The sequence below is a fragment of the Peromyscus leucopus genome, chromosome 10 (genome assembly GCF_004664715.2).
Source record: "Peromyscus leucopus breed LL Stock chromosome 10, UCI_PerLeu_2.1, whole genome shotgun sequence".
In the NCBI taxonomy this organism is placed as follows: Eukaryota; Metazoa; Chordata; class Mammalia; order Rodentia; family Cricetidae; genus Peromyscus; species Peromyscus leucopus.
Genome location: NC_051071.1, coordinates 21,241,427 through 21,257,788, shown reverse-complemented (window position 1 = coordinate 21,257,788; position 16,362 = coordinate 21,241,427).

The following is a 16,362-nucleotide window of genomic DNA, read 5'->3' as shown; positions in this document are numbered from 1 at the left end:
GCAGCAATGTGCTCATGTAAACTCGCCTCTGAGTGTTGTCTTCTCTTCATTATTCATCAGGAAAACTTGATTCTTTTTCCATTTGACACTTGTTTAAAAAACTGAGCCATGAAGTATTTTAAAATATGGTAATAGATCAAGTACATTAATTATCTTATATATAAATATGCATTTCTTTCCAAATATGGGAACAAGAACTTGGTAACTATGTCACTGAATTTTAAGGAAGTCTATGCTTGGAAAGGAGTGGGAGGAATTTAAACAAGAGACAAAGGCCAAAAGAGAGGCTGAAAAGCAAATGAGGAGGAGAAATTGGGAAATGAAGAAAAGAATGCCCAGGAAAGAATGCCATGAAAGATGCAAAGGCTCATTCAACCTGACATGGGGCATTTGTTTGTATCTACTTTCCCCTCAAAGCCCCCAGGAGTAGTTGCGGACACACACACAAAAAACAGAACACTGTGAGTGATTTGTATACAAATGAGAATAGAAGAGGCCATTGCTAGTGCTTAGGGCTGAGGCAGGGCTGGAACAGAGGGAGGAGCAAGACTCCTTCATTACCATCCTCTGCTATTAATGCATCAATCAATCAACAACAGCTGATTATCTACCTAAAGGAACAGGGAACAACAATATAAAATAAAAACCAAAGCAGTATGAGGTCACTCCCAAAGTTATTGAGTACGCTGTCTGGGAAACTCTGTATCCCTGGCAACTCCAGTTGAACACTGTTCCTGAGTGGCTCTGGGGACCCTGCTTAGTTATGGTCAACTCACTGTTCTCTGGTGGTTTGCAGGAGAGGTTAAATTCTGAAGATTCCATACTTTATCCATCATCTAGATGATGTTTTAGACAGATTTTGAATCTGATCTTTTTTCTGCTCCTCTTAGTTTTAGAATTCAGGCACAACAAATAGGCTCTTGCTCTGCTTTATTTCTACCTTTAGATATAATTAAGAGAAACAAGCAGCCAAAGATGAGAAAAGAATGTCTGAACATTAAAAATGACAGCTGACACACAAATGTTTGGTTACAAGTGGTCATAGTTAACTAGAAGACATAACAGAGAGAATGCAAATAAAAGAAATACAAACATATTTTTTAGACATTCATGAGGAATGCAAATTATTTATAGGAGAACTAAAGCTCATTTGGCTAATTTCCTCTGAATTTTACTGAGTTAAAACCCATGCCAAATTGATGCCAATATTAAACAAAATATTAAATATTAGTCATACTCACTGTGCAGAAACAGATACATGCATGCAGAAACTCTAGGTAGTTTTGTTTCAAAAATCAGCTGAATGACTGAATCCATCAGGAGAAAAATAAAAGAACAAGTTTATTTTATGTGCATATGGGTATATGTATAAAATCATATGCATATGTAAATATTAGCTATTTCAATCTCATGGAGCACTGAATATTATAAACCTAAGCAGATTTTAAAGTGCTTTAATGAAAATAATTAAAATCATCATACGTAGTTGAACAAGGAGGCTGGGATGTACAGATCAACTGGATAGAACATAAATAGTAGACACATCTCACTCCCTGGGTTTATACTGAATAAAATAAATATTATAAACAAAAGTGAAAAGACTTGTTCACTATATTTTCATATATTTGATTATTATTAAGCTAGCATTCAAAATGATGGATTTCATATGGTAATTTCACATACTTACACTCTTGTGCTTTTTTTCTCATTCATATTTCATGTCCTATGCCTCCTTTCTGGTCACTTTCCTTCATCCAAGTAGTCCTCCCTTCTTTTATTATCCACTCTATGCACCTCTCCCCAAGAGCTCTTTCTCTCCTCTCATAGTCCCTTCCTGTCACTCCAACATTTAACTATGGTATCTTCATAGGAGAGAAAACATGCTTGATTTTCTCCCTTAATCTGGCTCATTTCACTTAATGTACTATGATACTGTATTTTACTTGAGAAAATGCAAAAAAAAAGTCTTTAATATATAAGAAATTACAAATAAAAATAAAATGTATCATAGAATGAAAATTGGGTTTTGTACATTTCAAAAATTAAACAACTAAAGTAAAACACGAAATAATTCAATAATTTCATGGCATTCATATTTAATTCTGGAGTAATTTAATACTTATGTTGTAATTAATTATCCTTTAAGTGTGGTGTTCAAAATACAATATCAATGGACAAAGAATAAGAGTAACCAGCCTCCTGGAAGAGTGCACAGCAGCTGGATTTCTTGGCTCCCTCCAGTGAAGGATATCCCTGAATATCCTTTAAAGTGATGCCTCACTTTATCTTATTACTAAACCTCAACTTTCTCATTTGGAAAGTAGGGATAATAATAGCTCATAGTGACAGCATTGTGTGGTGAAATGGAAATTATAGAATGACCTGAGTGCATTGTCTACCACCAAACACATGTGAACTAATATTAGTGCCATCATTACCATCATCCTGACTTTTAATCCTCACAATGACTGTGAAGTGTATTATTATCCCTATTTTGGAGAAAGCAAATCACATATTGAGAAAATAGCAAGGATTTAGACTCCAAACCCAAACTCTTCATAGATTGTGTGTATGTGTGTGTGTATGTGTGTGAAAGAGAGCTAAGCTTGCCTCAATTTCTGCAGTATAATAATACATGCTAAAAAGAAGAATTAACATTATTGCCTAAGCATGAGCTGAGTAAGAATAACACCAACAGACACACCAAAGTGGGCAGAGGAAAGAGCAGGAGGCTACAAACCTACCTAAAGAGCTACAGGCAATGACGAAATGCTGAGAGCAGGAGAAATAACATATACACTGCTTATTCAATTCCAAATGGCCACAACTGAAAACATACACACAAGTAACTTTATACAGACAGAGAAGATTATATTTAGGCATATACATGCATAAACATGTGCATATATGCATATATTAGCAAATAATGAAAAAAGAGGCCATGGATTTAAAATAGAACATGGAAGGCTATGTGGAATGGTTTGGACAGAGGAAAGGGAAGGGAGAAATTATGCAATTATATTGTAATATCAAAATAAAAGAAAAAATAAGAATTAAAATATTATACTTGTATATTTTATTTATATTTGTCACCACGAAAGCAGAATGCCCCTGTTGTTGAGAACAATATCTGTAGGAATGAATCTGTTTGGCTTACTGAATGTTCTGAAGTGACAGTCTCACATTCAACCTCAAACCAGAGTAGCCCAAACCTCAAATGTGGCTCATCCTTCCTGCTTGATACTTCTTCCATCAAAGTGATAAAAGCACTGTGTGTTGAGCTTGTGGACTGTGGGGTTTAGGTGGGAAGTATTAATGAACAGAAATACAGTTACTGTTATGCAAATCTGGAATACTACAGTGAAAGATGCATTTCTGATTGGTAAATTATATTTTACATATCTAACATAATATAATTTGCATAATACACAATATATGTAACAAAATATGTTTATAAATAAACCTGTAGAAATTTTTCTAAAAACTTCTTTCCTTGGAAAACTTACTCAATGGCTATCATTCAAAATTAGAAAATGTGTATCACAGACAGGTGTTAATTACCATATTGTATGGCTGAAATGAGAAAATGAATTGTACTAAGAGGGCAAGTGAAATGAATACACAAATATAATATTATGGAATACTTACATTAAGATATCATATAACTATTAGGTAGCATAGTGCTTATACAATAGCATGCACAAGTTTATGATATAACATTAAGTGACAAACCATATATTATTTCATGTTATAATATTGATTTGCTCAAATTCATAGATAATCATAAACAAAGGCAGTATTTGTCATAGCTGTATTTTTTTATGCTCTTTCCTTTATTATTGTTATAATGCATTTTTAAATCACTCATACAAGTAGTAAGTCAAAAGAAAATTCCATGCATTCTGGGTACTGAAATTCAAATGCTGCTTGAGCTATAGTGGGTTATGTTCCTATGACTCCATCATAATTTGAAAATATTCTTTCTGAACTGGGCGTAGTTTCTTAAACTCAACAGCATAGCTCCTAAACAAAGTATGCAGAAAACTTCCCTTATTTTCCATGTCTCCAAGACCATTTATTTCTGAGAAGCAATCAAAATTTGAAGTACTGTTTCTGCTGAGAGGGCAGTGCTTTCTATACTGTTTGAAAGTTGAAAAATCATTATGTTGAACTTTATACATTAGGAATTGCCTAGTAGCTGTGTTATTAAAATAACATATATAGAAAGATTTACATTACAGGATGATTTCTACAATGAAAATAAATTTCACATCTTCAAGTATTTAAAAAAGCTCCTTGGAAACTACGTTGAAGGGCATATTTGTCTTATTACTGGTACCTAGAAATGCACAGTGACATTTACACTTGTAGTCTTGATGGTTTCCCCATGATATTCCTTAAGTCCCTATAGCTTTAGAATATTTTTGAGTTTTTTTTTAGGTTCATTTAACTTAGGGTAAAATGATAAACTATTTACCACTTGCAATGTGCAATTTGTTTTCACTTTGTAAAATCTGAACTCTTAAGTCAAAGCCAATCAGCTAGAACTCATCTAAAGGCTCTTCTGCATTCTACAAAGAGGGGAAGAGTGGTAAAATATGCTTGAAATATATTTGAATAGAGAAAATTACCAAGGATTTTCGGACTGCCAGAAATGCTATCAAGACTTTTCAGTTGCCATTTTTAGTATGCCAATACAAAAGCAGACCACTTCTTGCTTGTGTGCAAGCAAGCAAAGTCGAGATAAGACTTGGAAGTAGGGTAATCCCTTGCATCAAAGGACTATGTGAGAAGGTATACTGGCTCTCCAGACAAAGGGAAGAGTGTTAAGAGGGCAGCCTTGGCCACTGATACTCTGAAGTTGGAGAAGTGAATAGAATCTTATTTATGTGTGGCTGTTTAGCTCAGCCTGTTTGCCCAAACCCAGCAAATAGACATGTTAGCAAAATTAAGCTTTATTATTGTACATCTGACATAATCTTATTACTGCCCCTTTATATTTGGTTCAAAATCCACCGAACAGAAGCACTGCTTTCCATGCAGGGAAATTTCATGCTGGGTAATGGACTGGAGTACCTCATACCCCTTTGTAGCTGTGTTTCTGATGATGGGGTAATAAACACTGCTCTCATTTCTGTAACCTCTGTCTTATGAAATTGGCTACACCTACTGTGACTTATTTGGGGGAACCTGAAGTCCTGGGAGGGTGAAAATTGAGGCTCTGCTCCTAACTCTAAATTATGTCTGATATGACAACAGGTGGGCTCCACGAATATATTTTGGTTCAATGGTCTGAGATAATGGTAAAATAGGGGATCTGGCTGCAGGCCCTTGTCAGCTTCCCTGATTGCCATTTTTATTTAGTCATGCTAACTATGAGATTTGGTAAAATATCACAGAGAGATCTTGAGATTCTGCTCTTGGATTTTGGAAACAAAGAGTCCATCACATTTTTTTTTTTTTTAGAAGAAACATTCTGATGAGTAGAAGTAGTTAAGGAAAAATCAAAGTACTGATTATTCACATGTAAACCTAGACTTTGAATGTTCATTAAGCAGGGTAGGGCTGTGGAAAAAGGAAATCTGTGTTGAGATGGCACATGCTTTATGGCTGGTGCTCTGGGGAAGATGCTGACTAAACAATAGGTCTTTGTTGGAGGAGAGGATGTTGGATATTTCTGTTGGACAAAGGTATGTCAACAGAGATGGTTAATCTCTGAACATATCTAATACCTTGTCTGCAAGACTGAATAATGGATTTCATACCTGGGTACTTCTATTTTACCAATGTTCATTTTTCAAATGTACAGTGCTTATCAAAGCTTTCTGGAGTAGAAACGTATGAGCTATTTCTAAATCCACAGCAGGTATATTTTCATCACCCTTGTTCTTGGTCAGTGAATTTGTAAAGCACATCTACTACCATATCAGCAACTGCAGTTGGCTTGGATATAGAAATGATTCATTGTACATGTAATTCAAGAGAATGCCAAGAGAATGATAAGAGCTTCACAGACTTCACATCTCTGCCTTTTCTTTTTTTCTAGTCTTGTTTTGTTAATTGCACTGAATAGACTCACCTTAGTTTTCATTCACTTTCATTTTTGTTTGTATGCCATTATATTTCAGTCAATCTCCAAATCTTTGTGGCTTAATAAAATTAAGATTTCTTTTTCTTATTTGGAATACATATTTTTGCCATGTTAATCAGAATGATTACACTTATGAGGTCACTCAGTTACCCTTGATGATGGACCAGGTACCATTTTGAAGATAGTTTATCATTGTACTAGAGGAAAGGATTCCTGCCTTTAGATAATTGTTCCTAACTTCTTGGTTAGAGTTTTCCATGTCACTCCCAGAAGCTTAAGGAAGCTTTGAGGTGCAATCCTATCACAAGCTCAGGAAGTAGAGTCCAGGAATATGAGGTAGACACTATTAATGACTAGTTCAGCACTGAGTCAATACTTTTATCCCCCACTCCCAAATATACCCTAGGAAGACTTCAATGAGTTTGAGATCATTAGCATAAAAAAGAGTTTGTAGTTCAAAGAAAGAAGAGTATCCATGGAGCTAGAATTATGATGATGGACAGCGAGGACTGGATCATGCATTCTAGCAGACTTAATGTCAGACCCCTATATTAAGTAAGGTAATGATCTAATTAGAGCTAGAGTAGTGACACCAGTGAAGTCTAATCAAATCCTCCTGGATGTGGAAGGGAAGCCATTGATTTCTAAGGAAAAACCATCTATTTTTGAACTCACACTAAGCTTTGATGGTCTCTAGCTGTGCCACCATAAATCAGAGGTGCTTTCAAATGCTTCACCTTTTTACACTGAGTGAACAGTGTGAACTGAATGGCAGGCTGTTTAGTCTGCAGTGCCATTGGTGTGAAGGAGTAGTGCAGAGCAGCGTGTGCTGTTTGAAGGAGCTCTGCTGTTCTGTGGGTTTTTGGTAATCACAGTGCCTGGATTCTGTTCTTTCACAAATTGAAGAAACTTGCGAGCATTAAAGAAAATGCAACTACCCTCTGAAATTAAATGAACTGTGTATCAAATAGACTCAAATTCATTAAAATGGATTGAATCAAAATAGTTTGGAGGACAATGTTTAGCCACTTGTGGAGAGTGAAAGAAAAGGCTTTGTTTTGCCTTCTAGAAATCTATTATGATAAAAGGAAGATTAAACAGGAGGCCAGACATACATATTTATCATGAGCAGGAAGTCAGTCCCAATGAGTAATTGACAATAGCCCATATAATTCAGAGGTCTATATTCCTTCTTTAAATAGAGACATATATGGAAAAGTGAAGATGGAGGCATATGGATAATTTTTAGGAAAATAGCAAGTGATTGTTAGCGGAATTCTGTGACCCTGGAAAGACATACTTTATCCTGGAACAAAGACTTTGTTCTTGTGAATATGACGATGCCTTGTAAATGATTGTGTTTGGAATATCAGATAATACCAAACCAGAAAGCAATTCTGAATAGCTAAAGCTTTTCTAAAATGTCCGTAGACTTTGGTGTTTCTCCCAGTGATTTGATTGAATTAAATGAAAACTCATGGAAGGGGCTGAAGGAAGTGTCTTTTTGCTGTTTGTTTGTTTCTAAGAATAAGTTGATAAGGGTCCACCAGAGGAAATCCTGCTCTCCTAGGTTCTTTAATTTAACTTGGTCAGCACACCAGGGAAACTCTCTGACTGCCTTAGCAGTCAAGGGATTGCTGCAGGGAGAATGGGGGGAACAATGAAGCATACCAACCGAAGGCTTTTCTTCTTCATTTTTTAGGAAAATGTTATGTGTTATTTCAATCTTACCTGTAATAAAATGAACAGAAAGAATCAGTAAGGATCACAGCAATACTTATGAAAACATTTCCTGACCTCTTCAGTTCAAAGGGGTTCCTTTTCCCCCTAATGCCTTAGACTCTTGGGACACCAGTTTCCAAGGAAAGATCAGTGTGTCAGATAATCTGAGGTTCCAATCAGAAAGGAAAGGAAATGCATCTTGCTAAGTGAATTAAATCAGATACCAAAAAAAAAAAAAAAAAAAAAAAAATGCTGCGTGTTCTTTCTTATGTGAGGAAGTGAATAATAACAGAACAAAAAATCCTGGGTTCCAGGCACTGCTACCAGAGCTGTGCAGGCAGACGAGGGAGGAGTAGATTTAATGTCCATGCTGGCTATGTGTGTATTATGAAAATGATTCTTATCAATATTGTAAGACAGTTAATGTTTGTTTACCAAAGCTAAAATAAGATAAAAGGAAGTTTTAAAAATGCAAACGAGAGACATTGAGATGGGTAACATACAAATATTGTCAGTAGATGTCATGTAAGTATTGTTCTTAATCTAGTGCCTATCAAAATATGAATTCATCATCTCATAGTTTAGTGATATCCAAATGGTTTGCACTGGGCTAAGGTCAAGGTGCTGCAACGACTGTGTTCCGTCTACAGTTTTCTGGGGGGGGGGAATTCATTCTTTTTCCTTGTTTTCTCTTATCCCTCCTAACTGAACTCCTTCCTCCAGGCTCACAACCAGTAACATAGCATTCTCCAGTCTCTTTCTGACTTGATTAATTCTCATTCCCATCTTGTAAGAGCCCTTGTAGTTCTACCTGTGTGATTCAGAGTAATCCCTCCATCTCAAACCATTAATTTAAACAAATCCCAGTGAAGATGTATAAATTTAAGCAAAGGGTCCATCACATTTGTTTAGAAATAGTATGACAGCCCTGACTTAGTAGAAGGATTTACGGAATAATCCCATTTTTATTAGGGATGTAAATTTAAAAAATAGCACTGTCTAACCTGGGCTTATAGGACTTCACAGACTCTGGACTGACAGCTAGGAAGCCTGCATGGGACTGACCTAGACCCTCTACATATGTGTGACAGTTGTGTAGCTTGATCTACTTGTGGCACTCCTGGTGGTGGAAGCAGGCCTGTCCCTAAGACTTTAGCTGGCTTCCAGGGACCTATGCCTCATATTGGGTTCCTTTGGCCAGCCTTAATGCAATGGGAGGAGCTTAGTCCCACCTCAACTTGATATGCCATGCTTTGTTGACACCCATGGGAGGCCTACCCCTTTCTGAATAGGAACAAGGAGGAGTGGATGGGGAGGTAGGGGAGAATGGGAGGAGAGGAGGAAGGGGAAACTGTGGTTGGGATGTAAAATAAATTTAATTAATAAAAAATTAGAACTGTCATACTATACAGCTATACTACCCCTGAGTATATAATCCTATTTAAACATAAAGCAGAGATACTTGTAATTCACACATTTAAATTAGCAATGAAGAATGAAAAATAGATGGAAGTGGAGATCATCATGTTAAGCAAAGTAAGTGAGGCTCAGAAAAGTAAAGTTAGAAGATGTCTATTTGGGAAGAGGAAGGAAACCAGCAGGAAGAGGAGGAGAGCCAAAGGGAGCTGTGGTGTTGAGTGTAATCAAAGGACATGTTATACATGTACAAAGAGATGCAAAAGGAAACCCATCATTTTATATGATGAATATGCAAGGAAAATTGTTAAAAGGATCAATAATGTACCTCTTGCAAAATTGCCTATTCTGTGTAAGGTAAAAAAGCCACATGTCCCTGCTGTTAAGATATAGACATTTATGTGTCCTCTTTTTTACCACAGACATGGAAAAAATTAAACCTAAAAGAAGACGTAAACAGTGGATAAGCAAAGGCTTTAACCATTCACTTCCCGTCTCTCATCAATTCCACTTGGACTGTCTACTTTAGTCAAAGACAACTGATTTGAAATCCCATCCTTTGTTTGTTCAGTGCAAAGCATGGCAGACTAATACAAAGAAGGCTCAGCTTCACTTGGAATCTAGAGAACATTGTACCAACTTGAGGGGAAGCTGACAGGTGACGAATTATTCTGAAAGCCACTGGACACTGGAATTGTGTATTATGCAAATATATTCAATCCCTTAGCATTGTTGAAAAGTTTTCATAGGTAATTATGGGAACTGTAGTATTGGCCTTTCTAGAGTTTAATGTTTTCAGTGGATGCTCATGAATAGTGCTATTATACCTAAGAATAAAATTGCTCACTTTCAATTGAAACACTCATTAGCAAACTTTTAAATGGCTGCATTGTCTGAAGCCTGATTAGTGCTGTAAGACTGTGATGAATGTTGCTCATTACATAGATTAAGCTTTAGCTTTGTGCACACTACTTTATTGCCTAATAATGTGAAACATTTTACACTGAAAGAGAGTCAGGTAGACAAATGAGAGTATTTTAATCAGTTGACTTAGTGGTACCATCAAAACCCCCATGAAAGGTCTAGACATTTTGGAAAAATGTCACCTCTTTGATAATTAGCACTTGGAAGCAAATTGGTTTCACATGAGCTGAGAAGTCATTTGAGTTTTCTTCCGGTGTGAGATGTGCTACTGATAACAATTGAAGTATGCATAGCTCCCTGCTTAAAAACATTAGAGCTGGCATTAACAGTCAAGGCATCCAGTTTAAATCTGTTTCCTGGACAATTTTAATACTAGGAATCTAACTGAAAAAAAAAGTCTACTTGTTTGCCAGGCAAGGTAAATCAGGTAGAACCACAGCATGCTGTGTGCTCTTAATTGGACTATTAATATGATGGATGAAGACTATCATTTAAAATTTTATGGTGTAGAACAACATGGCATACAAGCTCCCTTCTGTGTGCGTAAGCAGATGAACAAAGAAAACTAAAACCTCATAACGTCTCATGTGCAAGCTGTAATTGATGAAAAAGCTAATTATGCCTTTTTGAGAGGGAGATCAAGAATATATAAATCATAGACGTATTTATTCATGAAAACAATCCAGCCCATAGAAATAAGGATAGGAGATATACAGGTTTATGAAGTAGAAAATATAAGAAATACACTTGAGATTTTTCAAAGATTTTCTGGCCCTTTCCCCATTTGGTTTAGTTTCTTCATTTGGTTTAGGACTTTTCCTCATTTAGAAATATTTTCCTCATGTGAATTCAGATTCAAAATTTGAAATCTGTAAATAATATCATTGTAAATCAGTTTTGTTTTCATTGATTTTCACTGTCTATTTAACTTGATGATAGGAATTTTAAACATTTTTATCTGGACGTCTTTCTTTAAATTATTCTATTGCATTTATTTGTGGTTTTGTGTGTGTGCATGTGTGTTCATGTGCGCGTACGTGTGTGTTTGTGTGTGTCTGTGTATTAAGCACGGCATCATGTTGCATGTGTGGAGATCAGGAGATGGCTTTGGGGGAATTAGTTTTTTTTTTCCACCATATGGGTCCTGGGGATTCAATGTAGGGTGTTTGGCTTGGAGGTAAGTGCCTTCCTTACCCTTCTAAGCCATCTCATCAACCTTATGGGCTGTCTTTAAAACAGAAAAGAGTTCTTTGTTGATTAATAAGAACTATATGCTCTTATATGAAAATATCAATCATATAAAATTCTCATAACAGTAAACATTATACTTATAAATCTCAGGTTTTCTTAACTTTTAAGTGTCTTTACTTACAAAATAAAATTATAGCTAAGTATGGAGATTTATGACTCTAACTCTAGAATTCAGGAGATTGAGGCAAGAGATTGAGGATTGTGTGCTTGAGAACAGTTGAGCTACATAGGAAAAACTTGTCTTAAATGAAATAAGTTTTCAAAATAAAAATGTTTTAAAATAAATTAAAGGTTTAATATATAATATATATATATGCTACACACATATGCCATGCTATACCAAATAATTACAATTTATTGATTCATAAAGCTCTCTCTCCCTCTTTCTAATGAAAGCATTTAAAATTGACCAGCATTCTCAAGAGTAATGTATTATTGTTGACTATTGACATCTAATGTGTAAAAAGGCTTATAAATTTCTTGTATCAAGGTAACATCTCCTCAGAACCTGACCCCCAAGATCCAGCCTCTGCTAAGGTCTAGTCTACTCTATTTTTATGCATGTAACTAAGATTGAAGGTGGAAGTGAGATGATGCATTTTTCCCCTTTCTTTCTGTCCCTTATTTTGCTCAGCATGAGATTCTCCAAGGTCACCTACAGTGACGCAAGTCACGGGATTCCCATGTGGTTCTCTAAGATTACCCACACTGACACAAGTCACCTGATGCCCTTCCTTTTATAGGTGAATTGTGTGCATTCCACATTGTTTGATTCATCCTTATTGGACACTAAAGTCGATTTCCTGACTTAACTACTTGAATATTGCTGCAGTAAACTCTGGTGTGCAGGCATATTTTCAGTGAACTAATTAATTTTGCCTCATGTCCCCAGAAATGAGATTGCTGGATTACATTGTAATTCTATTTTTCCTTTTCTTGAACAGCTTTTGTTCTGATTTCATTTATGCCCTTAATAACTTACCTTCTCACCAGCAATAAACATGGCTATTTTTCACTAAGTTTTAGCCAGTAATTGTATTTTATTTTTTTTTTTAGTAGTTGTCCTTCTAATATGTGTGAGGTGGCATCTCACCATGGCTTGCATTGACATTTCTCTGATATTTTGTGATGTCTAGCAATTTTTCATATTCTGTTGAACTTTTGTATGTCTTCTGTGGAGAAATGGTTTTTAAAGTCTGTTGCCCATTTTTAATTGGCATAACTGGACTAGTTTTCTTTTGTTTTTGCAATTGGATTGTCAGAATTCTTTATATAGTTTAGACAAAATGTCCTTATCAGATATTTGTTTTGGGTACTCTCTTTAATTTGACACTGGCTTGTTTATTTTGTAATGAAGAAAATATTTATTTTGACGCCTTCCTATCTCTTTATTTTTCACTTTTTTTGTGTCTTGGAGCTCCCATACATATCATATATTGCATAGTATTAATTTATCCTACATTAAAATGTTATAAAATATGTTCTGTAATGTAATTTATGTGTAAGAATTATTGCTTAGACTCATATCTTGGGGTATGTCTTAGTGTCTTTTCCAGTTGTTATGATAAAATAATTAAATAAAAACAGCGTAAGGAAGAAAGGGTTATTTTGGCTGACAGTTCAAGGGGGCCTTCTACTGTTGCCAGGAAGTCATAGTAGCTGGTGCTTGAAGCAGCTGTCCCTATCACATGCACCATCAGGAACCAGAGAGCAATGAATTCACCCTTTGCTCACCTTTTCCTCCACTGATAGCCCATGACTGCAGTCAGGCCATAGAACTATCTAAAGTGAAATATGTCTTCTCACCTCCGTTAAAGCAATAAAAATAAACATCAGGAATTCCCAGAGGTCCATCTCCCAGGTGATTCTGGATTCTGTCAAGCAGACAAATTGTGCTATTGTATGACATATATAACCATTTGTACACAAATGTTAAGTGTCTTGTAGCATTTGAAAATCCTCCATTTTCTGGTCTTATAGTCAAGCCTTTAAACAATTTTTAATTAGTTTCTGTATATGGTATAAGGTAAAGGTTAATTTCATTCTGCCTACTGATGCCCAGTTTCCTGGAAATATTCTTCTCTGTCTTTCTGTCAAGAACAGTGTCCTTCTTTGTGCTCTGCAGCTTAGGTTTATTGGGTAGCTTTTCACCTGGGATTGAAACATCCTCTCCATGAGAGAGGGGTAAAGAGGCTAGGGAAGAAAAAAATACATACAAGATACAAGGGGGTGGATGAAACTTGTAAGTCCTAGGAAGCTCCTGAAAATCTAAGATTCTCAAAGTCCCTCTACAGGGTTCACTGACTAGCAACAATTGTTAGGGAGAGGAGACTCTACAGTCAGCTCAGATGCCTCTAAGCCAGATAGGGAACAAAAGAGATGCATATTTTAAGTGTTATTGTGTATGCTAACATAGGATTTGGGGTGATGCATGTGTCTTTGAGTCACCCATGTTTCGGTAAGCATTCTCGGCACGCCTGTTCATAAATTCAAGAATCTTGCTAGTTTACTAGGTTATATTTGGGTGGAATTTTTTCTTTGGTATGCTGTCAGTGTCTATCTGGGATGAGTAGACATTTGTTTATGTGTCTCCTGGAAAGTCATAGGTTCAGTGCTGGAGGAGAGGTTTAGTGAGCAATGGAAAAGTGTCCTACCTGCTCCATTTGATGCATCATTTCCTATATTTGTGCTGTGTTAAATCGCTACAATCTCTTACTTAGTACCTCAGCTCTTGGGAAGTTATTTTTATAACTTGTGAAGAGCAGTTCAATAGACATTTCTGCATTCTTTATGCACCAATTCTCATTTTTCTTCCTATATGAAATAGCTAGTACTTAGTTTATTGCATAGTGGCCATTAGCCAAGCATTATCCTTATCCATTTGTCAGACTTTCAGGTTAGTTAAGTATAAGTATTTACTTAAGAACTTACTGAACAACATCTGTCAATCATGTGATAGCGGTAAATATGAAACATTTCTTATAGAACAAAACCAAGGCAGGTTGGAAGGATAGTTAAGAGCCTCATTGTAAATCTAGGATTCTAAAGGGGAAAGGATTTAACAGCATGAGAGAGTTCCTAAGCAAGGATTAACAAATTCAAAGCTCTGCTGGTTGTAAATTATGTGCAAGTGTGATGATCAGATTTCAAGCCTTTCACCACAGACAAAACTGTCCCTAGAAGTAGGTGTCTTGCTTAGTTCTTTTGGCAACTTGACACCAGATAGGAAAAGGGAATATCAATTGAAAAAAAATGCCTCTATCAGTTTGCCTGTAGGTAAATATGTGGTACATTTTCTTGAATAATGATTAATGGTAGGAAGGCCAAACTCTTTGAGTGTGGTGCCTTGGACATCCTGCCCAAGGACATATAAGATAGCAGGCTGAGTAACTCATTAAGCAGCACCTCTCCATGTTTTCTGATTCAGTTCCTAGCTCCAGGTTCCTACCTTGAGTTTCCACTCTGATTTTTCTTCCCAGTGCGTAAAAACTGAGTTTAAACAAACTCTTTCCTAATTAATTTGCTTTTGGTCATGGTGTTTGTCACAGCAATAGAAAGTGAACTAAAACAGAGGATATCACACTGGCTAAGGAGATAATATTGGGGACAGATGAAGGCTCAAATTCTAATATGAAAAAAAGAGAAGTGAGAGTAGATGGTAGGTTTATGGAAAGGAAGTGTGGCTATGTGTATTAGAGCTATAAACCTATATTAGTCTGAAAAGGACTAATCACATTTTCACAGTTGTTAATAATAATCTAATCTTCAATTGGTATTTTGTGGGATAGTATTTCTAGAATCTCTTGAGGACACCCAAATTCAGATATGTTCAAGTCACTCATATAAAATGATGTTGGATTTAAAAGTAACAGTGCATATCATCCCATATGCTTTGAATCAGCACAGATTATTCACAAGTCTTATACAATGCAGGATTTGCAAAAAAAAGCTATTAAATATATTTTATTTTTAATTAAAAATAGATTATTTTCTCATATACATTCCACCACAGTTTCCCCTCCCTCCATTCCTCCCAGCTCCCCACACTCCCTTCTCCCCCAGTGCCACTCCTTCTCCATTTCCCTTCAGAGAAGAGCAGTCCTCTAAGAGGTAGCCACCACAAAACAAGATACAATAATAGATGGCTTGTAGGAACTCATGAACTTTAGACCAACAGCTGTGGAACCTGCATGAGACTGGACTATGGACTATGGACTATGGCACTGCGTATGGGAGAGGAATCAAGATCTATCCCTGAGGCATGAGCTTGGTACCTATGGTGGAACACTTTGCTCAGTCTTTATGCAGGAGGGGAGGGGCTTGGTCCTGCCTCAATGTACCAGGCTTTACTGACTTCCCATGGGAGCCCTTACTCTTTTGGAGGAGGGAATAGGAGGTGGGGAGGGGAAGGATGGGGGTGAGCAAGAGGAAGGATGAGAGGGGGATCTGCGATTGTTATGTAAAATGAATAAAAAAAATTCTTAAATTAAAACAAACAAACAAAGAGATGGCAAGCCTTAAAACCAGGCTGGACAAGGCAACCCAATTGGAGGGAAAGACTCCCAAGAGCAAACAAAAGAGCCAGAGAGAGACACACCCACTCTTACTGTTAGAAGTATCACAAAAGCACCAAGCTTAAAGTCATAACATATACACAGAGAAGCTGGTTCAGACCCTTGCAGGCCCCATTTTGCTGTTTCAGTCTCTGTGAGCCCTGCTTAGTTGATTCAGTGAACTGTGTTCACCTAGAATCCTCCATCCTCTCTAATTCTGGATGAGTATTTTCAGCACCGATTCATGTTGTAAAAAGCATTTGATAACCAGGCTACAATCAACAGCCCCAGAGAAGCTAGGTAACAAGGATGACCCTGGGAGTGATGCACAGATTTCCATGGGAAGGGAAAACAGATGAGATCTCCTGGGTAAACTAGGGGTAGGTAGGGGTTGTGCATCGTGGA